This window comes from Phocoena phocoena, chromosome X (assembly GCF_963924675.1).
Source record: "Phocoena phocoena chromosome X, mPhoPho1.1, whole genome shotgun sequence".
NCBI lineage: Eukaryota > Metazoa > Chordata > Mammalia > Artiodactyla > Phocoenidae > Phocoena > Phocoena phocoena.
The window spans coordinates 26,320,156-26,347,967 of NC_089240.1; positions in this window are offsets into that span (position 1 = coordinate 26,320,156).

Here is a 27,812-nt window from a genome sequence, read left to right on the forward strand (position 1 = left end):
CACAGGAGATAGCCTCTAAACCCAAACCCAAAAAAGAGAAAAGGACTAGCCAGGCCAAAGAAAATAGTGACTTTCCAAGTAGCAGAAAGAGTCTCTTCAGGAGTGGAAGAAGACCTTGAAGGATTCAAATCCATTTAGTTGTGTCTTGAGTTTAGCATTTGAAAAAAAAAAAAAACAACTGGTGAGAGATGAGGTTCTGAAAGGTGAGCTGAAGCAAGCTCAGTACAGCTCTGTGTGCCCTGTTAGGGACTAGGGCTTCATGTTGAGGGCAACCCCAAGCCACTGAGTGTTTCAGTAAGGGCTTATGATAAGATTGTCTTAAAGCGATCACTTTGCCCGTGAGGTTGAGAATGTAATGTAGGACAGCAAGACTGGAGGAGATGAGACCCGCATGGTATCAGAGTATGAGGGGATGCTGACCTGAAATAAGATGGTGGCAGTGGGGGTAGAAAAACAATGGTCTGATCGGAGCAGTGATTAGTCAGTGGAATCAGCAAGATTGGTGATTGGTGGCACATGGAAAGTAAGAGTGAGCTAGGTCTATGCTAGAGTATTTCCACCTGGCCACTATTGATATTTTTGGACCACATGTTTATTTATCGTTGGGGACTGTCTGTACATTGTAGTATGTTTAGTGGCATCCCTGGTCTCTACCCACTAAATAACAGAAGCCCTCTCCCCCTAGCTGTGAGAATCAAAAATGTCTCCGAACATTGCCACTGTCCCCTGGAGGAGCAAAACCACCCCTGGTTGAGAACCACTCATCTATTTAAATGTCAGTGTTTTTCCAGTCTTGTCTTCATACTAGAATCACTTGGGAAGATTTTAAAACACACTGATGCCCTGCCCTTGTCCACCACCCATTGGATAAGAATCTCAGAGGGTAAGACCTAGGCAAGGCTATTTGCTGAAGTAAATTCTGATGTACAGCTAAGCTTGAGAGAGAGCTGCTGATGTAGATAGCATTTAAATTTAAAATTTAAAACCTGGGTAGATTAACATGCTTCTGCGAACACCACACCTTTTGTTAAATTTTAAACACTTTAAAGTAAATTTTTAAGTATGCTTCTTTTTTTTTTTTAAGAAGATGTTGGGGGTAGGAGTTTTATTAATTTATTTATTTTTGCTGTGTTGGATCTTCATTTCTGTGCAAGGGCTTTCTCTAGTTGTGGCAAGCAAGGTCCACTCTTCATCGCGATGCGCAGGCCTCTCACTATCACAGCCTCTCTTGTTGCGGAGCACAAGCTCCAGATGCGCAGGCTCAGTAGTTGTGGCTCACGGGCCTAGTTGCTCCGCAGCATGTGGGATCCGCCCAGACCAGGGCTCGAACCCGTGTCCCCTGCATTGGCAGGCAGATTCTCAACCACTGCGCCACCAGGGAAGCCCAAGTGTGCTTCTCTTCATGGTGAACATAATGTAAATGTTCTCTTGTGATTCAGATCCATAATTATGAAAATATTAATATGCAATTGAAGAAACTGCTCTTAGGCATTATTGCAGTGGGTGGTGTACCTAACTCATACACCCGATGACCCAAGGCTATGATTCACTGATGAGTTTGTCTGTTTTTGGATACCTCTAGCAAGCCCAAGAAATTATGACTCTGGAGGGCCATTTCTTATCGTTACCAATGTTTCTACATCTATTCATCTCTTCTCTTGCCCTCACTCAGAAATCTTTATTCACAATACTTCATGCTCTAATTCGGAGTTTTGATCGACTGTAGACTGAGAAGCACTCTAAACTAGATTAGTATAACTGAGCTAAATAATAACCAACATGGCTTTCAGGAAAAGGTTAAGAATGTCTTCAACAAAGTAATATATTGATGTTTAGTGCATGGAAGGCTTCCCAACTCATTCTAAGAGCTTAGTATAAGACCAGTATGTAATTCAGACAAGATACCCACGCCATAATGCACACACACATACAGAGGGAGAGAGAGAGAACTCATACCAATATTGATGCAAACACATAAATAAAACATCAAATCAATGTATTAAAAGAATAATACATTTAGAATCTGCAAAATTTACTCCAAGAACAAAAATGATTCAACATTAGGAAATGTAAGAATGAAATGGAATACATTAAAAGAAAGAAGGAGGAAAGGCATATGATCATCTTTAATAGGAATCAAAAATGTGATAAAATTCAACAACCATTCTTGTTTTTAGAAAAGACTTAAGTAAGCCACCTACAAATATAAGAGTTTACTAAACCTATAATACAATGAGCACAGAAACCACCAAAAAAAACGGTTGATGAAATTTGCCACATAAAAATGGAAAACTTTTTGGGCTTCCCTGGTGGTGCAGTGGTTGAGAGTCCACCTGCCGATGCAGGGGACATGGGTTCGTGCCCCGGTCCGGGAAGATCCCACATGCCGCGGAGCGGCTGGACCCGTGAGCCGTGGCTGCTGAGCCTGCGCGTCCAGAGCCTGTGCTCCGCAGCGGGAGAGGCCACAACAGTGAGAAGCCCGTGTACCACAAAAAAATAATAATAATAAACTTCCATATCACAAAAGAGAGCATGAGCAAAATTGGAAGATAAGCAAAAGACAGGGGAAGTATATTCAGATATTTTTGAAGTGGCAAAGAATTGTCCATAATATTTTAAAACTCCTAAAAACTGTAAGAAAACGACAAACGTAATTTATAAAATCAGCAAAGGACATAAACAATGTCTTATTAAAGAAATATAAATGCCAATAAGCATACCAAAAAAAAGCATAATCTTACAAGTAATTTTGACTATTGTTATAGTATCACTTTCCCTAAAATATTGTAAATACTAATAACTTTAGAGTTTGTAAAGGCAGTGAAGAAAATGAGCACTTTCTTACATGTTGGTGGAGTGATGTTACAGCCTTTTCAAAGGGCAGTTTGGTAGCAGTTAACAAGATTTTAAATAAACTGGACCCAGCAAATTCCATTCCTAATAATATTGCCTACAGAATAATCATATGTGTGCCCAAAGAAATATAGATGTTTTGTGAATTGTTTTCAAACATGAAAATTTGGAATCTCACTATTTAGGAACATCAGTAAAGATTAAATAAGTGATGGCACATCTGTATCATGGAATACTGGAAAGGTGTATAATTATTTAAAAGAGTGAGATAGATACATATGTAGTAGGATGGAAATAGCTCCAAGATTCACAGTTTACAAAAACAAAAAAGATTATATCTTATGCTTAGTTTCTTACCGTTCTCTGCCCTGTTGCCCTCAGTAGCTTATCAGTTTCCCCCGGAACAGTTCCTTAGTAAATCACTTGCACATGAATCTTCATCTCAAGGTCTGTTTCTAGGCCAGTCAACCAAAGATGGACTCCTACAGGGCTGGAGTGGAGTGGAAGGGAAATCTTTTCACTTATCCTTAGGGGCTACTGAAGAGAACCAGCGCAAGATCTCCCGGTTAGGTGAAACACTCGCCTGTGTATGTAGGAAAATGACCAAAAATGTCTGTAAGGTTACATAGAAAATTACTGAAAAGTGGTTATCCCTGGGAATTAAGGATGAGGGAACATGAAGGGGGATTTTTACTTTTTACTCTGCATACTTCTATATCATCTGAATTTTTTACAGTGAGCATGAGTTCAAACATTACAAGTGTAGTAAAAAGCGGCGGGGAGGCCTTGTCACTGCCATTTTGTCTGCGTAACAGTCTTCATACTGGGTTTGGGTTATACTGGGAATACATGAAGCCTTTCCAAGGGGTATATGGGCACCAAGAACTTTAAGAAAATCAATTTCCAGATCTTAACTTCCATATGCACCCTTACCTAAATCTGATGATACTGACCTTTTTTCAGTCTGCCTTTGCAGAATTGCAATTCTGTCACTTTATTTCTCCAACATTCTAAATATTACTATAATACCTATCCCTCAGAGTATTAAAATACGTGGGGTGCCAAAAAAGATTAGAATTATTAGCATTGCTCTTGGGAAAATAAATGAGTCTAAAGTCTAGGTAAAATCCTTTATCATGACAGATGGTTTCCAGTTTTTTTGCTTTTAACAAAATGGGAGTACCTAACTGAGTTGTCAGCTGATAGATCATTAAAATTTATTTCTGATGATATATGACTACTTTACATTTGGCCTGTAGCTCAGAAGGAGTTGAAAGAATTGAGTACTATACCTTTAACAAAATTCTTTCTATTCCCATGTATTTATTTATATGAAGGTTTGTCAGTACTTAGACCTAGAAGAGCAAACAATGGGAGTAGACTTGATGTTGAATTCTGTCTCTTTGTGGAATTAATTAGCGTTCATCCAGAAATATAAATGAATTAGGAAAAAAATCCCTAGCCATTTTATCAAGAGATGCACTTGTAGTAAATATTACTTTTAATGTTTAATCATTATTTATCAAATTGTATAGTACATTGCTAGTGTTTTGGTTAATTGTGTTCTAATAATAACTGACAGATAATCCAATAAAGAATTTTTTTAAACCCAAAGATTAATGATCATGGGAATTTTTAAAAATTAATTTTGATTTATATATATATATTTTTGCAGTGGAGGAATATAGAACAAAATCGTGTCATAGAAATGGAATTAAAATTCAAGGGAAAAAAGGAAACAGTAAGACTTCCTACTGTTAGAAAAAAAGAGCTTGTGTATTTATTTTTATTTTTTTAAAAATTGATAATGCTTGACATCAAATAACTATGGTACTGTACATACTATGTTATCCTCCAGGATATATTTGTTTCTGGGAATGATGTAATAGCCTTATTTCTAAACGTATAGCTAGTGGTAGCTAGCACATTTTTATTAAAGTAAGCATAGTTCTGTGTTCAGAGCAGTGTTCCAGAAGGTGGGGCTTTTAGAGTTCCAAGCTGTACAGGAATAAAGATTGACTGTGTGACATTTTGGAAGAGAGGGAGAATCTCATCAAGTTATTTTAGTCAGTGCCAAGAAGGAACAGTCTCTTCTAGGATGTGAGCTTTTCAGATGACAGGTTTGGGTACATGGGTGACCCTGCTAAGCCGTGTTTAAAGTAGCAGATTGTGGCAGTGAAGGGGCAGGAAATAGCTGAACAGGTTAGGAGGAAATGTCTTCAGAGAACGTTCTGCTCTTGAAATAAGCAAAGTAGTCTACTTTCTCTGACCAATAACTCATGACCTTTAGAATCTACTTCTTGGAACTTAGCTGATCTTCCATTGTGTGCTTTTAACCCACTCTTTATTTTGTTAACTTCTAAAAAGATTGTTACTGATATTTGGTAGAATGCTGAAATTAGGATTTTTTTAATGTATTATGTTGAAATAATTATATTAAGAAACCCAAATAGACATTCCCTTAGGAATGTAAAAATTGTCACACTGGTTCACTGGGTACCTGGACAACCAGCAGAGGAACTTATCTGTGACAGCTGTTTCTAAAAATGTTGAGAAATCAAATATAAAAACTTAGGTCCACACAGTAACCTTAATCCCCTCCATAATCACTCATACTTACTGAGCACTTAATATGTACCAGACACTGTACTAAGCACTTTCCATAGAATATCATGTAATCCTCATGGCAACCCATGTGAAAGGTACTTTTTTATTTCCATTTTACAGATAAGGAAACTTAGAACCAGAGCCCTTAAGTAACTTGCTCCAAGTCACACAGCCTTAATACCCAGCATGTCAACTTGTTTGCAAATGACAAATCTGGGATTAGCAGGTGTTTGCCATGCTGCCGATGGTTGAAGCAGGTCCTTTACATTTCCATTGCAATTTATTTATCCATTAGTAGCTCTCAGGATAATTTACTTCATCAGTTTATTCTCCAGGATCCATGATGTAGATTGATACTTAAAAATAATTATTGTGGTAAATGTTTGCATGTTGAAAATGGTAAGCTGAACTTCCTGTTTTGTAATTTTCATTTTCAAGCACGTACTTCTGCAAATCAGTAGTTCTTTTCCTGTACCTCGTTTTTCCACAGGGGCGCAGGGACGTGGTCATGTTAATACAAATGGAAGAATTGACCAGAGACAACTTCACAATGCAACTTTAATTTTTTTAAAATTTGCTTGGAAGGGGGCAAATGACCACTACTCCAAAATTACACCCTCAGGTCAGGAAATAAGTAGAAATGATCCCAGCAGTTTAAAAATTGTTGCGAAAGGAAGAAACCAAGAATTAGTTGTGATAAAGCCAATGAGGTTTATCAAAAATGTGTGCCAACAGCAGTAGGACAAAAATGCAGGGCTCATTCAAAACTGATTCTACATTTTGGAGACTTCCTGTTACAACATAAGCTTTGTAAGGGCCAAGGCTCATCTGTTTTATACAGTGATTTATCCCTAGCTCTCAGGACAGGGTCTTGCACATAGTAGATACTCAATTTCCATTTGATGAGTTAATTCATTCTTCTTGTGTATTACCATACTAAAAAAATGATCATCGTATTGGTTGCCAGAAGATGATTTTAACTGTATCATTTCATTATTTCTCATTACTGAATATTATTACACAGAATAGTGATATCCTCTAAGCAGTGATACCTTCATGCTTACCACTTTCTGCTTGTCTGAGACAGCAAGATGGCTATGGTATTGCCAAGGAAATAATTCAACAGAAACCGTCTCTACCATCCCCTCCTGCCCACAATCTCTCTTCACAGCGCTACTCAGAATGTGGCTCCCAGGTGGTCCCAGGGTGTGAATTGTCTGTGGCCTGTTCACAAGATTAAGTACAGAAACTGAAGAGTAAGCAAGCGAAAAACCTTTACAGCAATTTTACATTGCTGCAACATCTAGGAATTTGTTTTTATTATGATTTACAAAAAAAAATCAACTTGGTAAATCCGAAATTCAAAACAAAAACACTCTCTTTCTTGTGTACCAGCAGGGCCAGTATTAAGTACAGGCTGGATTGGAGCAACTGTGTTTTTGTGACTTGAATAGAAAGAAAGTGGTCCATCCCTAAATATAAAACACGGTCTATGCCAGACCATTCTTGTAGCATAACTCCTTTGAGTACTGAAGTCTTTTGGTGTTTGAGAAACCCCCTATGAAGGGCAAATAGCTCTAACGGAAATCTTGTTTACATCTACTATTAATACTTTAATCATCACCCTCCACCTTGGCATAATAAAGGGGAAAAAGGACAAGTCAACTGGTACTGAGGGTACCTAGGAACAATCTCGAGTAAAAGTGATAGTGGTTTCCAAGCGTAAAACCAAATGGCCTTTAGTCCTAGAAATACGGCAACTGCAAAATTAAAAGCTTGTTGCTGCTGCTGCTACTCAGTTTCCAGGTGTTGCAGTGACCTGTGATTTCTAACTGTCTGAGTAGTAGTTGAATATCTATTATTTTCATTTGTCATAACATAAAAATTGATCAGCAGATAAAATTCAACCGGTAATTTACTATACTCTGTGACTTCGTTTCTTGAAATGCTACGGTTGACTTAGCAATATCTTTAAACAGCTCCACTCTGTCAGTTAGATATTGCCACCAAAATTCAGCATAACAAAGTGGCATAAAACAATAGTGATTTCTCCTTGCACACACCTCTGCAGTTTGGCTGAGGGCTAGCCGATCAGGGTTTGCCTCAGATGGCCTCGGTGCCACACTGCAGATTGGGTTCAGGTGAACTTCATGTGTCCTTCCCCTTCTCCTTCTCATGGGACAAAAGCACTAGAGGGTGGGTGGAAATACAGATGCCTCTAAGGCACTGTCACTTCCCCTCACATTTCGTAGGCCAAGGCAAATTACATGGGCAAGCCCAGAAAGAATGCTCCGCATCTAATGGGAATAACTGAAAGTCACATGGACAAGGGAATGGATATGAGTAGTAATGGCAAGTTGAAAAATTTACCACATCCAGTAAGAATCTTACTAGAAATTCTTCTTCATGAGGCCAGGGACTGTGTCTGATATACTTTGCACTGCGGTTTTTGCTGTGTAAAAAGCCTCTCCCAAATTTAGTAGGTTAGAGCAACCATCACTTATTAGCTTATGGTTATATGATTTGAAAATCTAGGCTGGGCTCCTCTGGGCTCACACACACAGTTAGAGTCAGATGGCAGGTTTGCTAGGGGCCAGTTGCTCTAGCATGGCCTTACCCACGTGCCTGTCAGTTGGTGCTGGACTGCTAGCTGGAGTGGCAAGGGTTAAAGTGCCATGTATCTCCAGCAGCCTAGTGTGGGTTTATTCACATGCTGAAGGTTCAAGGTTTCTAGGACCAGCAAGGAGAGCAAGCTCTAATCCATAGATGTTTTTAAAGCTTCTGCTTATGTCACATTTTCTGTCATACCATCGGCTGAAGGAAATCATATAGCCACGCCCAGATTCAGAATACACAAAGGTACAGATACAGAGAATGTGAACAAATTGTGATCCATTACTCCGATAATCTTCCATATCTGGTACTGTTCCTGACACATCACGGGCACTCAGAATATCAGTTGACTAATTGAATACTGAGATTTGTCTATTATATTTTTTGTTATCAGTTTTAGACATTTAAAATCTTCCAAATTACTGTTGACACATGACTATATTGATCTCTACCAGAGTAAGGTCTCTAGTGATGTGCTTTCCACATTAAGGGGCTATCAAAGGCATGCTTTTCAGATTTCCAGATGCCACGATGTTTGAACTAATACATTGGATGATGCAATAAAAATCCAAAATATTGGGTTTGAACAAACGTAATATTTATTTATTTATTTATTTAATTTATTTATTTTTGGCTGTGTTGGTTTTCATCGTTGCGCGCCGGCTTTCTCTAGTTGCAGCGAGCGGGGCTACTCTTCGTTGCGGTGCACGGGCTTCTCATTGTGATGGCTTCTCTTGTTGCAGAGCGTGGGCTCTAGGCACACTGGCTTCAGTAGTTGTGGCACACGGGCTCAGTAGTTGTGTCTCGTGGGCTCTAGAGTGCAGGCTCAGTAGTTGTGGCGCACGGGCTTTGTTGCTTCGCAGCATGTGGGATCTTCCCGGACCGGGGCTCGAACCCATGTCCCCTGCGTTGGCAGGCGGATTCTTAACCACTGCACCACCAGGAAAGTCCAGACATAATATTTTTAAAAAAGTAATTAGTAAGTCCCGCCTTTCGATGTCAAAAATTTACTTTTAAAGTTTAGAATGAAAGACCACATTTGGCCGCAAGTCATTTGAAAAACATGTTAGGTTTTAAATAATCCTGAGTTCAACTGATGCTCAAAATATAATATGTCCAGTAAAAAACATAAAAATGCAATTTTTAGCCTACATGGATAGTTATATAGTATCATCATCATGAAGCCTAATAGTACTGGTGAGAACATAACCCAAACCTTTCATGTATTTCTAGATGATCTGTCTAAAGGACTTTCACATATTGGAATGTATCTCAAGGAAAGCAGCCAAGATGGTGAATGCTCTGGAAATCATTTTATACGAAGAAAAGTTGAGAGAAGGACAGGTATGTATCCTAAAACAAAGAAACTTGGAGAAACATGATACTACTCTTCAAAGTCTCAAGAGTTATCTCACGTGGAATTAGAAAACAACCTATGGCGTTCCAGCTGTTTCCTAGAACCAGTAGCTAGAAAGTTACAGGGAGGTAGAGTTTTGTTCAATACAAGGCCTAACAGTTAGACACAAATGAAATGGAACACCTAGTAAAGAATGAGCTTCCCTCACTGAAAGTATTCAGGCAGACACTGTTTGGCCATGTTTCAGAAATGTTGCCGAAATAATTTTTCTTTTTAATTTGGAATAAGGTTGATCTAACGCCATTTAAGTTCCCTACCAGATTCAAGGTTGCATCTGGTGCTCTGTATGTATTGAGGAAAGGGAAGGTTTGAAAAGGGAGGGCTGTTGGAAATATTAGAAGAGACTCAGTATTTTCACTTGTATATCGATTAGTTAGGATAATAATGTTGCAGAGGACCATACTGAATAGAAAACAGTCAAGGTTGTTTTCTAACGGAAACCGAATTACTGGCAAATATTGCCAAAATGAGACTCACAAATTCGTTTGAAATAAAGCAAAACTAAACATTTTCTATTTTAATTATTTTCTGTACAAATTCTGTTGTTAGCACACCCATGAGTTTGCCCTATCCTTCCAGGAAAATGTGTGTTTTTTTTCTTTTCTCCTCTTCTCTCAGTGTAGTGATTTTCATCCTTTTATTACTGTTAGCGGCAAACATTTATTTTTAAATTGTAAAACCCTTTTTATACTTCCACTAATTAATTCTATCTCTGTGGCTGTGGTTTGTAAAGTACTGCTTTTCTGTATCTTGAAGTAGAAACAAAAGTGTTTTTAAACTGTTCTCTGTGATGTTAAGCGCAAAGAATAAAATAAATAAGTTCTGTTCACTGTCAAGATTTATCTGTTTCAAATTTTTCTAAGGTACAAAGCATTATTAATGAAGCACTTAACATTAAACACCCAGCAGCCTGGTGTAAAACGACAACAGTAATCCACCAGATAAAGAGAAACATGGGACATAGTTTTCAGTGGGAGCAGGGGAGGGATGTATGCACTCTTACTAGAAGTTCATAGGTTCCCTGTTCCATTATTGTATCAGAGGTATGAAAAAAGGGAAACTGAGTAATCTTTTTAATTGGGTCCAAAAAGTTTAGAAAACAGTGGAGTAGGTCTGGAGACTAGTAAGAGTTAGAGTGAGTGGGTGAGAGCAAATTTTCTTATTAAATTTGTAAGCTGAACCCCAGGGATCCAAAGGAAGTTCAGCAGTAAAAACCAGAGACACCATCTTGCTCCTTACTGGTGCAGTTGCAAGAAGGGGACCATGACAGGAAGGAAGGCTGTCAGTGAACTCAGATTAGGAGCCCCCTAGATAATCTTTGTTAGCAGAAGAGATGGAGGGAATCGATCAAGGCTGTCCCTAATAGGAACTGAGTTGGTGCCAGAACCTGCTAAAGGAGAAGGGGAGGCTGCATTTTGAAATGACAGTCATGCCTTTTCAGTTCAAAAGAATGTGTATGAGAAGCTATGAGGGGTGTCTTTGTGAACAAGAAGCAACAGAGTAAAGAATAGGAGTCCTTTGGTATATATGATGTTAGAAGCACATCAAAGTTTTCAAAGATCACATTGTACATTTACCATTTTGCCTGTTTCATAGGTCTTCATCCATATAGATGATGTAACTGATCCACCTGTCAGTAAGATATACTTACGGAGTCTCTATTTTTTTGGAGATGGACTGGAGTAAGACCAGCCAAATCTTGAGCCTTATCCCTCTTGTGGCCAAGGACAGGTATGTGAGATGGCTGGCTGTGGTTTAAAGTAGCCTTTTTTCCCAAGAAACCTAATTTCTCTCTTTAAGAGACTTATTGACCCCAGTAGAAATCATAAAGTTAACACAAGTCTATAGATACAGAGCTCACAGAAATATTACCCATTTCAATAGATATTAGCCTCATACGAAAGATTTTCTTTCCAAAAAAGTAAATATGCTTATTGCTAAAAAATCAGATATAACTTTATGAAACTGCCAGATTTTTAAGTTCAAGAATTAACATGATTTGCAAATCAAAACTACGATGAGGTGTCACCTCACACCTGTCAGAGTGGCCATCTTCGAAAAGTCTACAAACAACAAATGCTGGAGAGGGTGTGGAGAAAAGGGAACCCTCTTGCACTGTTGGTGGGAATATAAATTGACACAGCCACTATGGAGAACCATATGGAGGTTCCTTAAAAAACTAAAAATAGAACTACCATGCGACCCAGCAATCCCACTACTGGGCATATACCCTGAGAAAACCATAATTCAAAAAGAGTCACGTACCACGGTGTTCATTGCAGCACTGTTTACAATAGCCAGGGCATGGAAGCAACCTAAGTGACCATCGACAGACAAATGGATAAAGAAGATGTGGCACATATATACAATGGAATATTACTCGGCCATATAAAGGAACGAAACTGAGGTGTTTGTAGTGAGGCGGAGGGACCTGGAGTCTGTCATACAGAGTGAAGTAAGTCAGAAAGAGAAAAACAAATACCGTATGCTAACACATGTATATGGAATCTAAAAAAAAAAAAAAAAGAAATAGGTTCTGAAGAACCTAGGAGCAGGACAGGAATAAAGACACAGATGTAGAGGATGGACTTGAGGACACGGGGAGGGAGAAGGGTCAGCTGGGACGAAGTGAGAGAGTGGCATGGGCATGTATACACTACCAAATGTAAAACAGATAGCTAGTGGGAAGCAGCTGCATAGCACAGGGAGATCAGCTGGGTGCTTTGTGACCACCTAGAGGGGTGGGATAGGATGGTGGGAGGGAGACGCAAGAGGGAGGAGATATGGGGATATATGTATACGTATAGCTGATTCACTTTGTTATACGGCGGAAACTAACACAACAATGTAAAGCAATTATACTCCAATAAGGATGTTAAAAAAAAAAGAATTAGCATGATTATGGCACTGGGCATCTTCCATGTGTCCAGGATACCTACTCTTCTGCTTTCTCCACCCTGCTGTGACCCACAGGTCTGCCCCAGATGAACTGTGTCAGTGGGCTGTGCTTCCCTCAAGTTTTGGGTTCAGTTTGGCCGCTAGGGTGTACCGGCAGGAGAGAGGAAGGAGGGGAGGGAGGTGAAAGGATTTAGTCCCCGGCTCCCTCTCTGCCTGGTCACCTAATCTTGACTGCTTTCCTCCATCAAAAGCTACAGCTTCTAGCACCCTTTTCTCCTCTCCACACTGCCTTCTCTGCCTCCAAGTCCCAATAACAGTTCCCTCCCCTTATACCTTAAGGCTTAGGGGTGGTACCAGCATTCGGTAGTTACTAGCTCTGGGGTATTCCACACCCTTTGTGGTTTTCCTATACTCTGTCTACTCCTTTGTAAATGTGTTTATTAAACTATCCCCAAATGACCCAGGGTTGATGGTGCCATTCCACAGTAAACGATTTAAATACCTAGCAAATTTACTAATATATAAAGAACAGAGACCGTTCATAAGAAAGTGAAACTTTCATACTTGGGTTTTCTTATTAACTACTCTCAAAAATAATAGCTAATGTTTACTGGGAGCTTACCCTATTCCAGAAACTGCTCTGAGGAATATGCATCTGTTAGCTCATACAACCTTACAGTTAAACCTGTGAAGATGGTACAACCATTATCCGTGTGTGCAAAGGACGGTTAAGTGACCTGCTCATGTGACATTGTGACTTATAATAAGAAATATATATTTGTTCTTACCATATGATATCACTTATATGTGGAACCTAAAATATGGCACAGGGGCTTCCCTGGTAGCACGGTGGTTAAGAATCCGCCTGCCAATGCAGGGGACACTGGTTCGAGCCCTGGTCCAGGAAGATCTCACATGCCATGGAGCAACTAAGCCTGTGCGCCACAACTACTGAAGCCCGCATGCCTGGAGCCCGTGCTCTGCAACAAGAGAAGCCACCGCAACAAGAAGGCTGCGCACCGCAATGAAGAGTAGCACCCGCTTACCACGACTAGAGAAAGCCTGCACGCAGCAACGAAGACCCAACGCAGCCAAAAATAAAATAAATTAAATAAAATAAATTATAAAACAAAACACACACACACACAAAGATAAAAAAAATAAAATATGGCACAAATGAACCTTGTCTACAAAACAGAAACAGACTCACAGACATAGAGAACAGACTTGTGGTTGCCAAGGGGGAAGAGGGAGGGGGAGGAAAGGACTGGGAGTTTGGGATGAGCAGATGCAAACTATTATATATAGGATGGATAAAGAACAAGGTCCTACTGTATAGCACAGGGGAGTATATTCAATATCTTGTGATAAACCATAATGGAAAAGAACATTAAAAAAAAGAATGTCTGTATGTGTATAACTGAGTCACTTTGCTGTGCAGCAATAATTAACACAACATTGTAAATCAACTATACTTCACTTAAAAATTACAATGATAATAAAATACCAATTAGCGTACAGCATTTTAACAAAAGAAATATATATTTGTCTTAAGTCCCTGTTTCTGACACAGAGCTCCTAAAACCCTTGGAATTTCCTAAGTGATAAGAGCAATAAATGTTTGTTGATAGTCATAAACAAACCTGTTTCAACCACACCTGAATTTATGTTAATGAGGTGACTTTTAGAAAGCAGTTATGAAAGGGGGCTGGTTGCCAAGGGAACCAAGCTTGTGGTTGGAGGGTGACCTCCGAAGAGGGAAGAGGGACTGGAGGTTGAGTTCAGTAACCAGTGGCCAGTGATTTAATCAGCTGTGCCTATGTAATGAAGCCTCCACAAAAACCCAAAAGGATGGGGTTCACAGAGCTTCCTGGCTGGAGGGAGTGGCATGCTCAGAGAGCACGGAAGCTCTATGCCCTTCCCCCGTACCTTGCCCTATGCATCTTCCATCTAGCTGTTCCTGAGTTATATTCTTTTATAATAAACCACTAATCTAATAAGTAAGATGTTTCTCTGAGTTCTGTGAACCATACTAGAAAATCAAAACCAAGGAGGGGGTTTTTGGGACTTCCAGTCTATACCTGGCAGATCAGAAGCACAGGTGACAAGCTGGGCTTTCGATTGGTGTCTGAAGTTGGGGTGAGGGGGGTTAGTCTTGTAAGAGTGAGCCCTTAACCTGTGGGATCTGACGCTGTCTCCACGTAGATAGTGATACCGAAAACTTAACCTCTGTGCACCGGTGCCGAATCAAATCTCTAAGACAGAGTTTTGGGTGAAGTAGAAAAGAATAGCTTTATTGCTTTGCCAGGCAAAGCGGGGTGGGGGGGAGACACAGCGGGCTCGTGCCCTGAAAAACTATGTGTCCCAACCGGGTGTGGGAGAGGTGTGGAATTTGGTGAGGAGTTTTATAGCAAGGGTTCAAGGGTGGGTTTGCTGATAAGGATCAGGGTGTGTGCAGGACCTGTATTCCTTTAATCTGGCCTCCTGTGGAATACTGATAAACTTCCAGGTTATCAAACTGTGACCTTCTCTCAGGAACATCTTCCATTTGGTGGGGCTTTTAGTTCTGCAGAAGAGCTTAACTTTGTTGTTATATGTGTCCCTTGAGGCAGAACCAGGACCCTGCCCCAAGGCTACACTATTGTTTCTTGACTGCTCCTCCCTTGTCTCTGCATCCCCTCCCTTCCCTGATCAGCAACTGTTTGAAAGGCTTTTGTGCTCAGGAGCCCCACAGGCTCCTGCTTGGCTTCAGTAGTGTCAGAGTTAAGTTGAATTGTAGGACGTCCAGCTAGTATGGGAGACTTGCATGGTGTAGGGAAAAAAAAAATGTCAGAATTTGCAGCAAAATTGTACTCAGTGTCACACAACTAATAAGTGGCAGGGTTGGGATGTGAACCAAAGAAGTCTGACTCCTGAGCCCATCCTGGTAACACAGAACAAAACTGCCTTTACATACAAGAATGCTAGAAGTGTAATTCATGGGAAAGGGTATGTGATTCAAATGGAAAATTACATTGATTGAAACTTCCTGAATGTATAAAGTTGCTACGTATTAAAATTAAACATATTGTCTTCAGTTTTAGCAGAAAATACTTAGAAGATATAATGTTATGCAGGGGAAGGCCCTATGAGAAATGGTACTTTAGAAAAGGTAGATTGGGAAGGAAATTTGTGTTTATTGAGCACCTCCTCTCCTACCAAAAGGTTTACATACAAGCATACAGACTTACATATATTTTTTATTTGTATAATCCTTATAAGAAAGCTGTGTAACAGCTGCTGCTGTTCTTATTTTATAGATGAAACAGGCTCAGACTGAAGTCACACCACCACAAGTCATTGACCTCCTTGGTTAAAATCTGTTGTCCACCTCAGTCTCAGGGGTTGGCAGCCTTACTCCCAACACAGGACAACCTGGAAATTAGGGGTATATCACAAGACCTGCACGGAGCCCAGAATTCTGAAGTCATCAGAAGACAGAATGAGATCTTGATGACGACAAACATAACCATGACAAAAAACAAGCCATCTTTTGCCGTATTTCCATCTGGTTCTGTAGAATCTGGCTCTGCTCTCATCTAAAGCAGAAGTCAATGGCCCTTACATCTAAAGCAGAAGTCAAGTCAGGCTCCTTCATTTTCATAACAAAATGGTAACTTTGCTAGCACAGCTGATATCTTCATTTAGCAATTTTACACATTCCTTACAGAGTCCAATTTTGAACTGCTAACTATCTGTTCTTGCCTTAAGTACAGTTTAGACAACCGATCATAGAAAAACTCAGACTAAGGACCATTAGTGATGTGTTACATTTAGTGATGTATTACGTTTTTTTTCCTCTTAGTAGATGAATGCCCCCCCAGCCACTTTTCTAATGGGTACAGATCCTGGATCTCTCAGGCTTCTGACTACAGTGCAAGAGGAATCAAATGTCTTGCTGTCTTCTCTCTGAGTGCTCTGCCAGTTTCATAAGCCATAGCATTATGAGAAATTTCTCCCAGATTTTGGCAATAGCATATCTGCTCATCTTTATTCTTAGCTCTGTTTTTAGTTGTTATAATGTGTGAATATTCATCAGAATATTTTTTGTGACACATTAGGAGGATCAACAATAAGAGACACCTCTTTCAACTCTCCCATTACTTCTCCTCTCTTTTATTATAAACCTAAATGAAGAAAGTTAAGGAATAAGGGCAAAACCTGGTACCAAGCAAGATATCATGTCCTATTATGATTTCTAAAATTGTCTTTTTTTGCTTCCTTTCTCCTATCATATGGGACAATTTGCCTATTTCTAGAGACTTCTAGATCATCTAGAGATATCTTATGTGGGCATTGCAGTTTTAATTAACAAATTATAGAGCTGAAAATTTTCATTTTCATTTACATTTCTTTAGCTCCTTTAACTCTGTTCTTAATAATAAGTTAGTATGTAATGGCCTTGTAATATATCAACTCAGTTCTATGATTAGCTACATAATTTGAAGGGCCCAATGCAAAATGAAGCTGTGGGACCTCTTGTTCAAAAATTTTAAGAGCTTCAAGATGGCAACAGTAGAGCATAAAACCAAGCCCTTCTAAACATGGGATCCTGTGCAGCTGTATGGGCCACATGCCCATGAAGCCAGCCCTGCTCATTTTCCTAGAGTTATGTTCAACGCATTAAAATATTTTAAATGTATGATTTCTTGGGGTATTGTTAAGCAAGAGCTTATATGACAAACGGCCAAAAGGAAGCTTCTTGCCATGTGAAAGGCATTAATTCATACATTCAATTCCTTAAAAAAACGAACAAAAAAAAAACCCCAAAAACTTTTTTTCTAGTGTTTAATGTTAGGAAAAATGCTCTTTCCAAACAAATGCATGTGCTTTCTTTCATTATTCATTCCTTCATTTACAAATATTTACTGAGTAGTCACTCTCTGCAAGCATTGCTCCAGACACTGGGACAGATCCATGAACAGTTGAACAGGGCAAAATCCTTGCCCTCGTAGAGTTTACAGTCAATGAGTGGAGTTATGAGCAATTTCCTAAGCTTTTCAGAGAAACTTTGAGTTCTCCTGAAGGCTGACAGTGTTTGGTGCACAGTAGGAGTGAAATGGGGAAACCACATTCTAACATAACGACCTTCCTGTACATCACAGAACTTTTTCTTTAATACAGAGTAGACTTAAAATTGGTATGAATTTCGATATGAATGAAAAACATGATTCTACATAACTCATTGACTATAAATAATCACGGTTTTGTGGGCAAGTTTTAGGCTTATCTCAATCACCTTCTATCATGACCAGGCAACAGGGTTAGGTCTAGTCCATAATTAAATAAAAAAGAGGGAAAAGGAGCAAAAAAATATCTAAACAAAGCTTTTTCATTGAATGTGAACACTAAATGGCAAAAGTAGAATATATTCACAGCTGGCACTCCGAGATTTCAAAAGCCCATATTCCAACAAGTATACCTGAAATTCCTTGACCTGGCTACTGACCCAAGATGGTATTTATTGACAAAACAACAGCGCATGGTTACTAGGGACTTTGAGCTTTGGAATCAGACATTTTGTCATTCTGATTCTTTATTGGAATCCGTAAACTTTCCCAAAATCAGGTCCTAGAGGGATGAAGAGGCAGAGCACTGAGGGGTTTTTAGGGCAGTGTAACTACTGTGTATGATAATGGTGGATACATGTCATCATACATTTGTCCAAGTTCATAGAATGTACAACAAACACCAAGTGAACCTTAATGTAAACTATGGACTTTGGGTGATAATGATGTGTCAGTGCAGGTTCATCAGTTATAACAAAGGTACCACTACAGTGCAAGATGCTGATAATGGGGGAGGCTGTGCATATGCAGTGGCAAAGGGCATATGGGAAATCTCTTGTGCCCAGTACTGCTGTGAACCTAAAACTGCCCTAAAAAATGAAATCTCTTTTTTTTTCAAAAGCCCACATAACCCTCTCAATCCACTATATCCTTAGCCCATACACAACTCTCATCTTTAGTTGGACTTTCAATAAAATACAGTTTGAGACTTTCTACCCAAACATAACAGGCCCAGATCAACTCTTTGAAATTTAAAATATCTCCTAACTGCTTAAAGTATCTCAGAAGGTAAAGAAAACACTGAGTCAGTAGAGAATGACAAGAAAGTGAATAGCTGGTAAGTGTTCCCTCTTTCAGACAATGTAAAAGTACAAATTATTGAGATAGCTTCTTAAATTACAACCATAAAATCCTTAGGAGTGGAGCTCAGTGGGAATCAGGAGAGCTTTTCAAGACTGGGCTTCACTGGGTTACAGTGTGTCTTAGCTTGGGCTGCCATTACAAAATACCAGACTGGGCGTTTTAAACGACAGATATTTATTTTTCTCACAGCTCTAGAGGCTGAGAAGTCCAAGATCAAGGTGCTGGCAAGGTAGGCTTCGTTCTGAGATCTCTTCACTTGTAGGTGGCAATGATCTTGCTGTGTGCTCACATGACCTCTTCTTTGTGCATACAGGGAGAGAGTGAGTACAAGCTCTCTAGAGTTTCTTCTTATAAGGTCACTAATCCAATCATGAGGGCCCCACCCTCATGACTTCATCTAAACCTAATTACCTCCCAAAGACACCAGCTCTAAGTACCATCCACACTGGGGGTAAGGATTTCAACATATGAATGAGGGTGGAGGGAGGCACACTTCAGCCCATAGCACCATTATTCAAAGTCTGATCTCTCAATCCTGGCCACAGAAGATGAAGAAGGGAACTTTGTTTATAAAGCACTTATTCTATTCTGGTACTAAGTTAAGGGCTTCAGTGTATTATTTCATTTCATGGAGTAAACCAAGAGGCTCAGAGAGGTGAAATCACTTTCTCCAAGTCACAGAACTAGTAAACTTTGCAGATTCAAACTCTGTCCCGTTTGACCCTAGTGCTGTAATCTTTCTGGTAGCCATTGGGGCCTTTCTTAAATTTCAGTATTCACTGGTTAGCTTATTTAAGAGTGATTAGGCCCAAAGAAAACAGGCACATGCCTCCAAGGGTCACATGAAAGCAATTTGAATCAGGAAGTCAGTGATTTTATTTCATAGAGGGACCTGTAGTTGGTCAAAGAGCATGTTTTTGTGTTTGCTCTTTAATCCATGAATGAGTTCAAGAAATTGATTTTTTTTTTTTACATTGCTTAGTTAACGTGAAGTCAGAGCAAAGGGATTTGGATGGTCTGCGAAGGTATTTCAATATTAGCTGTTGTTTAGCATTCTTATTCTGTTGACTATGTGATTTTTTTCACGTCCCTTCACATCAGTAGCATCTAGCTTAGGTAGGTAAGGACTATGTTGATCTAAATTATTATGTACAGCCAATTATAGTATCAAAAAGAAAGAAGAAAAAGGAAAAGAAGCTCAATAACTCTAGTCGTCTGGCCACATCACTCAGTACACCTTCAAATACTTTGCTGCTAAGCCAGGAGAATCTACAAATGTTCTTCCTTGCACTTGGAACCAGTGGATCCAGCCTCCAAAATTCTTGCCCCTCTCCCACATTGACCCAGAACTCATCACTTCATTGTAGTTCCCCTCCCCCACCCCATAGTAGTACAGGGGTTGACGATTTTTTTCTGAAAAGGGCCAGATAGTAAACACTTTAAACTTTACAGGCTCTGTTGCTCTCTGTTGCAACTATTCAACTGCCATTGTAACATGAAAGCAGCCACAGACAATATATAAATAAATGTGTGGCTGTGTGCCAATAAAATTGTATCCACAAAAAAATGATGGCATCCCAGATTTAGTCCACTAATAGTAGTTTTCCCACTCCTGCACAAGTAAATAATGTAGTTTTTCCTGAAGTTGGTATGATGAATAGAAGAGTGTTCATTTACAGTACACACTTCATAAAAAACTCAGTTAAAGCCCCCACTGAAATTCTCATTGTTTTACCCCAGGATCTGTTTCTGGCCTCCGGTAGCCCAACTCTCTTCTCTCTCCCCCTTTCCACCACAAATCTTTCAAAGGTCCCAATATTCTCCAGAGCATTTCAATTCTTCCTCAAAGTTTACAGACCCCATTAAACCAATACGCATTGTCCTTTAAAAGCGGTTTGAGTGACTCTTGTTATTAGAGTGTGTCCCGTGAAGGTCTCACCCTGTCCTCCAACATTGCATTAATGCAGTGTCCAATGATCACATGAAAAACTGTTCTATATCATTAATCAGAAGGGGATCACAAATTAAAAACTCAATCAGATACCACCACTGCACACTCACTGGAATAACTAGCATTAAAAAAAAATTGACAACACCAAATGTTAGCAAGGACATTGCTAACGGGAGTGTAAAATTTTACAGCCACTTTGGAAAACTGTTTGGCAATTTTTAAGTAAACATATATCTACCCTATGACCCAGCAATTGTACCCCTATTATTTACCCAAGAGAAATGAAGGCATATGTCCACATAAAGACCTGTATATGCTTGTGCATAGCAGCTTCATTCGTGATAGCCAAAAACTGCAGACAGGCTAGATGTTTATCAATAGGAGAATGGATGAAGAAACTCTGTTATATTCACAACATGAAATAGTACTCAGCAATAAAAAAGGAATGACCTACTGCTACGGACTGAATGTATTCCTCCCAAATTCATCTCTTGAAGCCCTAATCCCCAGTGTGATGGTACTTGATAGTGGGGCCCTTGGGAGGTAGTCAGGTCATGAGTGGAGTCCTCATGAGTGGGATTAGTGTCCTTATAAGAAGAGATACAAGAGAGATGTTCTCTCTTGGCCATGTGAAGAAGCAAGAAGGCAGCAGTCTATAAATTACAAAGAGGGTTCCCACCAGACACCAAATCTGCTGGCACCTTGATCTTGGACTGGACTTCCCAGCCTCCAGATCTGTGAGAGTGATATTCATTGTTTACACTACCCAGTCTATGGGATTTTTGTTACAGCAGCCCAACTAAGACGACTACTGATATGTGCAACAACGTGAATGGATGTCAAAAATATTATGCTAAGTGTAAGAAGCCAGATGAATTAAAGAGTACATACTGTATGACCCCTTTATATGAAATTCTAAATAGACAAAATTAACCTATGAAAATAGAAATCAGATTAGCGGTTCTTAGGTGGGATGTGGGGATTGACTGAGAAGAACTGTGAGGGATCTTTCCAGAGGAATGGAAATACTGTGGGTCTCGATATGCACTTGCCTAAACTTATTGAACAGTGGTATACTTAAGGTCTGAATGCTTCATTATACATAAATGTTACCTCAATACAAAAATACCAAAAATAATGTAATTACTTGATATTTTAGAAGTCCCAAGATGACTGCTAGAGTTCCAACCATCACATCTGCATTCCAGGAACACATGCCTGATGTCTGATCTTTTTTTTCTTTTTTTTTTAGCTTTTATTGGAGTATAGTTGCTTTACAATGTTGCGTTAGTTTCTGCTGTACAGTAAAGTGAATCAGTTACACGTATGCATATAGCCACTCTTTTTTAGATTTCCTTCCCATTTAGGTCACCACAGATCACTGAGTAAAGTTCCCTGTGCTAAACAGTAAGTTCTCACTAGTTATCTGTTTTATACATTGTCTGATCATTCTTACGGAGACGCGAAGTTCACCAAGAACTTCCACTTAATTCTCATTGGACCGTCCTAGCTAGAAGAGAAGTGGGAAAATTGGCACATGCACTATTTGGCCAAGCACCTTCCAGATAGAATAAAATCTGTATTTATACAAGAATAAGGGGAGAAAGGGTATTGGCTATCCATTGGTACAGTCAACCACACCACACAAAAAAGTGCACGCACACACACACACAATTTCTTACACAATTTTGGGGGGGTTCATGGGTCTTCACTGAATCCCGTTTTATCTGAATTCTATATTAAAAACCAGTGGTCTAGGGAGTTTGATAACTAGTTGTTATTAAATACAGTTAATGAAAAGTGCGTGGATGGCAAATTCACATGGCAGTGGGCATTCACGAGATGCAAGAATATGCCATGCTTTATCCGCCTGGAATAAATTTTATTGCCTATGTCTCCCAAAGGCTCCAATCCATTAAGTGTCTTGTTCTTAATTGAGCAGTATTTAATTCTTCTGCCATCTTAAATATATAATATGTGAATGCAGGAAGATAGGCCACTTCACATAAGTGTACATTTCTGCTTACACACTTGTATTGATGACATTAGTTTGCAGGTGTCTCTACTTCAATCAATTGCATATTGACAACACGTGTAATTTAAACTCAGTACAAAACTGAAGTATTCAAATGATACTCTCAATATAATTATTCCACATAAGTTGGAGTGCTGACAAGATGTTGTCCTGTATTTTTTTTAAATAATAGCTTCAAGTATGTTCAAGATTAGATAACACAGAAAATGTCAACAAGATATGACAAATATGAAATGAAAATAATGAGATTAAAATGTTATATCTTTATCTTATTTTTCCTCCATAGATTCACAAATGATTGTTCCTTATGAAATCATGTCACAGACACCCAATGCCCTGCATAGCTTTTTTTCAGCCTGCTTTGAAGAACAAGAGAAAGTACCTTTAAAAAGGCCACGTGAAGACACAGTATTTTTGCTGACCAGTAAGTTAGATGTTGATCTGTAAAAATACACTGACTTCCTTTTATTGTAATAGCAAAGACAAAATGAAAATGATTCAATTCAATGGAGGAAATACACAACTTATTCTATACACTGTATTTGAAGACTGACTTAAAAGGCTTTACTTTTCTTACAAATCAACCCCTTGCCTGAGTAGATATTGAAAAGTAAATGCCTGTGTCCTTTCACCGTACCCAGAATGTGAAAAATGTCATTTTATCAGAGTCATTCACTGACACAGCACCACACTGCTAAATTAACATTTCACATCCAATGATAATAAACATCGTTCTATTTATTAAGCACCTAGTCAGTGGTAGGACCCTTACATACAACATTTCTGTTGTCGGCTGAATAATGGCTCCCTCATCCTCATCATTGGAACCTGTGAATGCTACTTATATATGGCAAAGGGAGTTTTGCAGATTTGATTAAATTCAGGATCTTGATATGGGGAGATTATCCTGGATTATCTGGGTGGATCCAGTGATATCAGAAGAGTCCTTATAAGAGAAAAGGAAATGTGACGATTTAACCAGAGAGAGATTTGAAGATGCTATGCTGCTCGAAGATAAAGAATCCGTGAACCAGAGAAGGCAGTAAATTCTGGCACGCTCTAGAAGCTGAAAGAGACAAGGAACAGATTCTCTCCTAGAACCTCCAGAAAGAACCAGGCCTGCCAACACCTTGACCTTAGTTAGCCCAGTGAAACTGATTTTGGACTTCTGGTCTCCAGAACTGTAAGAGAGTAAATTTGTGTTGGTTTAAGCCTCTACATTTATGGTAATTCATGACAGCAGCAATAGGATACTAATAGACTTTCTGATTTCAACACTACTATGGAAGGATTATTACTAACACAAACACACACACACACTTATCAGATGAAGAAAATAAGACATGAAGAGAGGTTAAAAAAAATAATAACTAGGCAAATGTACACAGCTAGGGAATGACAGAAGTGTGCCATGTAGCCATGGCTTAATGCCCACAGATCATTCTTTATCATACTGGCTCATAGGAACCACCAAGGCACATTTTACTATGTCTTATACTAAAAGATTTTCCCTCTGTTTAGAAAGAAAAAGAAGCAACTCGGTATCCCATGTTACATTCATTTTGAAGGACAGTATTCTAAACAACGAGGTGATTGAATCAAATGTTTGCAAGGCCCTAGACTTTTTCCACAAGGGGGATTTTATACACCAAATTAAACTTCTTTGTCCCTATAAGTAGGAGAAATATAGTTATAAACCAGTTATCAAGGATGGATGCTAAAATAAATGAATGAATGAATGAATGAATGAATGGATGCTGCATGAAAACTCCCTGGAGATGAACTCTAAACCTAAGAGTTACCCCCATTCATGGAGTCATTACACAGTTGTGGAGTCCAACCTCTGCCTGGAGGTTTAATAATTTTATGAAGCTTCTTTGTAGTGAACATGTGATATTCTCCCCATCCAGATTTCATAAGAGTTTCCCTTTTGCTAGCTAAATTGAAATTCTAAAGGAATTTTCCAGAAACACATCATCTGGGGTTGTATTTTGTAATATTTGAGAAGTATTGAATTAAAAGATGGCTTCATAAATCTTAAAAGCATAGAATGAAGCAGATAATGAAAAAGCAAAATATCTTATTTAACCATGATAATTGTATCTGCCCAATGTATATTGTGGGGGTGGGGGGTGGTGGTGGGGGTAATTATTTCAAAATCCCTGGCAGGTTCTAGATTCTGTGGGAGATGACCAGATCATTTGTGATTTGATCTTTACTCAATTGAAATTTTCTAATTTTGTCTACCAGAAAAATTCTGACAGTTTCAGTGGATGTGTTTCAATAAGCTATTGAAACATCAGTAAAGTAGATAGTTTTAAATGATTACAGAGGAAGTATTTCGATATTAGACTGGTAAAACAGTGACATCTTGTGGTAAGAATTAGCATCGAAATCCCTAAAATTAGGAAAAGTTATTAAGGCAGGGAAGCTAAGTTAAACGGGAAGGGAAAAAAAACCCAAATAAAAAACAAACCTTTATCTTTGTTCTTGAAGATTAAATGAACTTTTCTCATTTGACTTTTGGCTGTGAGAAAAATTCTGGGTTTCTGCCTTATAACTCTTTCCCATACCAATAGGGACAAAAGAGTTTAATTTAGAAAATTTAAAAACCCTTGTGGAAGTAGACCAGGACCGTGCACATATTTCCTTCTTTAAATTCATTGTTTAAAACAGAAATATTTTACATCTGAAATTCATGTAACATGAGAAACTTTGATTTCTTTCTTTTCAACTTTAAATAAAAATAGAGGAAACAAGTGTTCCCCTTTAGTGCCTGTAGTGGATGCTTTTGGCAATTTCACTCACGTTCCTTCTGCTGACCCCAGCGGTCACCTGCAACTTGGATGGATAGTTATACAGTACATGCCTTCTCTCTGCCTGAGATCTATTTCTGTCTGCAGAAATGAGTCCTGCCTGCAGGCTGGAAGTGCCTAGAAGTTAACACCTCCATGAGCCACTTTCAATCAAAAGGGCAGGGCACAAAGGAATAAATACCTTGGCTTTCTAAACCATCAGTGGGACAATTCTTAGTTGTGTTCTGCATGGTTTCTCGGGGGGTCCCAGCAGGATTGACCAGTTTCCCACAGAAGTAACTTGCTCGTGAATGTTCCTTTTATTTTGTTTTCCTAACTCCCTCACCAAGCCTCCTGGGGTCACCATCCAATAAACTGCATGCACCCAAATCATTGTCTCAGGGATAGCTTTTGGAAGCATCCAGACGAATACAGTGATCTACTCATGCTGCATATACACGTGCATGTTTCAAAGGGAAAAAAAAATGAGTCCTAAGCATTTTTACTAGTTTTATTAACAAAGCACCAAAATGAAAAAAAGCAAAGACAAGCCTAGCACATTTTGGTTTTATTGCAACCATAAAGCCTTTCACAGCTGCTTGCAGCCCTGCTGCCATTTCCCCGTGGGCTTTCTCTTTGTGAGAATGGAAGTTCGACAAGGGGAACTGCCTCAGAAGGAAGGAGAGGACCTCCACTCCAGGGATTTTGTATCCGTTCTAACTCCCTGCAAGAAAACTTTACCTGGGTGCTAAAAGCTGGCTGAACCAATTGACTTGCTAATTGGTTAGGAAATAATATATTACGATTGTATACTTGACCCAAGAATTAGAAATTTATTTTACAAAACATATTTACTCATTAGGAGTTGTCTTTTGTTCTTTTTTAACAACGAAATTAATCAAGTATTTTTCTTCACTTTCAAGGGCATGTGAGGGACAGAAGGACCAGTGAGTATCTCAATATTTTACACAAAACAGCTCCCAGTCCAGGATGTGATATACAAGAACAGGGGGGTTGCAGCTAGTCAACCCTTTGACCATCAATCACAGGTAAATTTCAACCCCTGGCTACAGCTTTGCATCGAGTCAATTTATTCCGACCTGATGGCAATGGAGGGGCAAAAAAAAGCTGTTTTATATTGGCATGTAGAAAATTACAAAATAAATCTCAAATCTATTCACCTGAACTCTTGGTCGCAAACAAATGAAATGTGCTAACTAGGGCATGTGACTAATAGCGCTTTATACACCAAGTGATGCTGGTAAAGTCATGTTTTTATTTCCCTTTAAAAGAAAACTATTTCAAGCCTATTTTTCACCTCCCCAAGTAGTAAATTTGTGAAGTTTGACAGTCATTAAACTAAAGAAAAAAGGATTTATCTGCCCCAAGTTTGGGAATAAACGCCTTTTTTTTAAAACCGCCGTATGTTCTAACATCTAATCCCCATCTTGAAATAAATGCATGTCTCCTACTTCATTGCATTTCTGAGTCCCAAAGTATCCTTGTATCTTTAAATATAATAATATTAATAGACATTCTGCCTCATATTTTACATATACTATTTTATTTAATGCCTATAATACTGTGATATAGTTACGATTACATACGTTTTATGGCTGAGAATACTGAATCTTTAGGGAGGTTGCCCAAATTCTGATCTGTCTGACTGAAAACCTCAAGATCTTAGCTGTGGTATCAGCCAGCTATTGTTGTATAATAAGCAATCACAATATCTCAATGGCATACAACTCTAAACATTATTTCTCATGTGTCTACATTAGCTGGAGTGGCTCAGATGATCTTATTTGGGCTTAACAACCTGGTTCCAAGCTGGGGGTTGGATCCGGATCTGCTCCACACGTCTCTCAACCTCCTTGCATCAACAGACTAGCTGGACCACGGACTTCTCATGAAGATGACAGAAGTGCAAAGGGTAAGTGAAACACACGAGGTCTCATGAGGCCTAAACTTGAAACTGGTACAGAGTTGTTTCCACCCCCCTCCCACCGATCAAACCATTTCATGTGGCCAAGCTCAAAGTTAAGGAGCATGGCAGTATATCCCTGTTTCAGTGCAAGGACATGGAAAGTTACATGGCAAAGAGTGGATACAGGAAAGAGTGAAAAATTGGAAACAAGAATTCAACATATTTAATTTTTTTAAAAATGGGATGTCAGATGAAAACCTATTTCACCAGAGTTTTAAAAATAAAAAGGTGCCTTCCCTGGTGTCTCAGTGGTTAAGAATCCACCTGCCAATGCAGGGGACACAGGTTCGATCCCTGGTCTGGGAAGATCCCACATGCCGCAGAGCAACTAAGCCCGTGCGCCACGACTACTGAGCCTGCACTCTAGAGCCCGTGAGCCACAGCTACTGAAGCCCCCGCACCTAGAGTCCATGCTCTACAACAAGAGACGCCACCGCAATGAGAAGCCCACACACTGCAACAAAG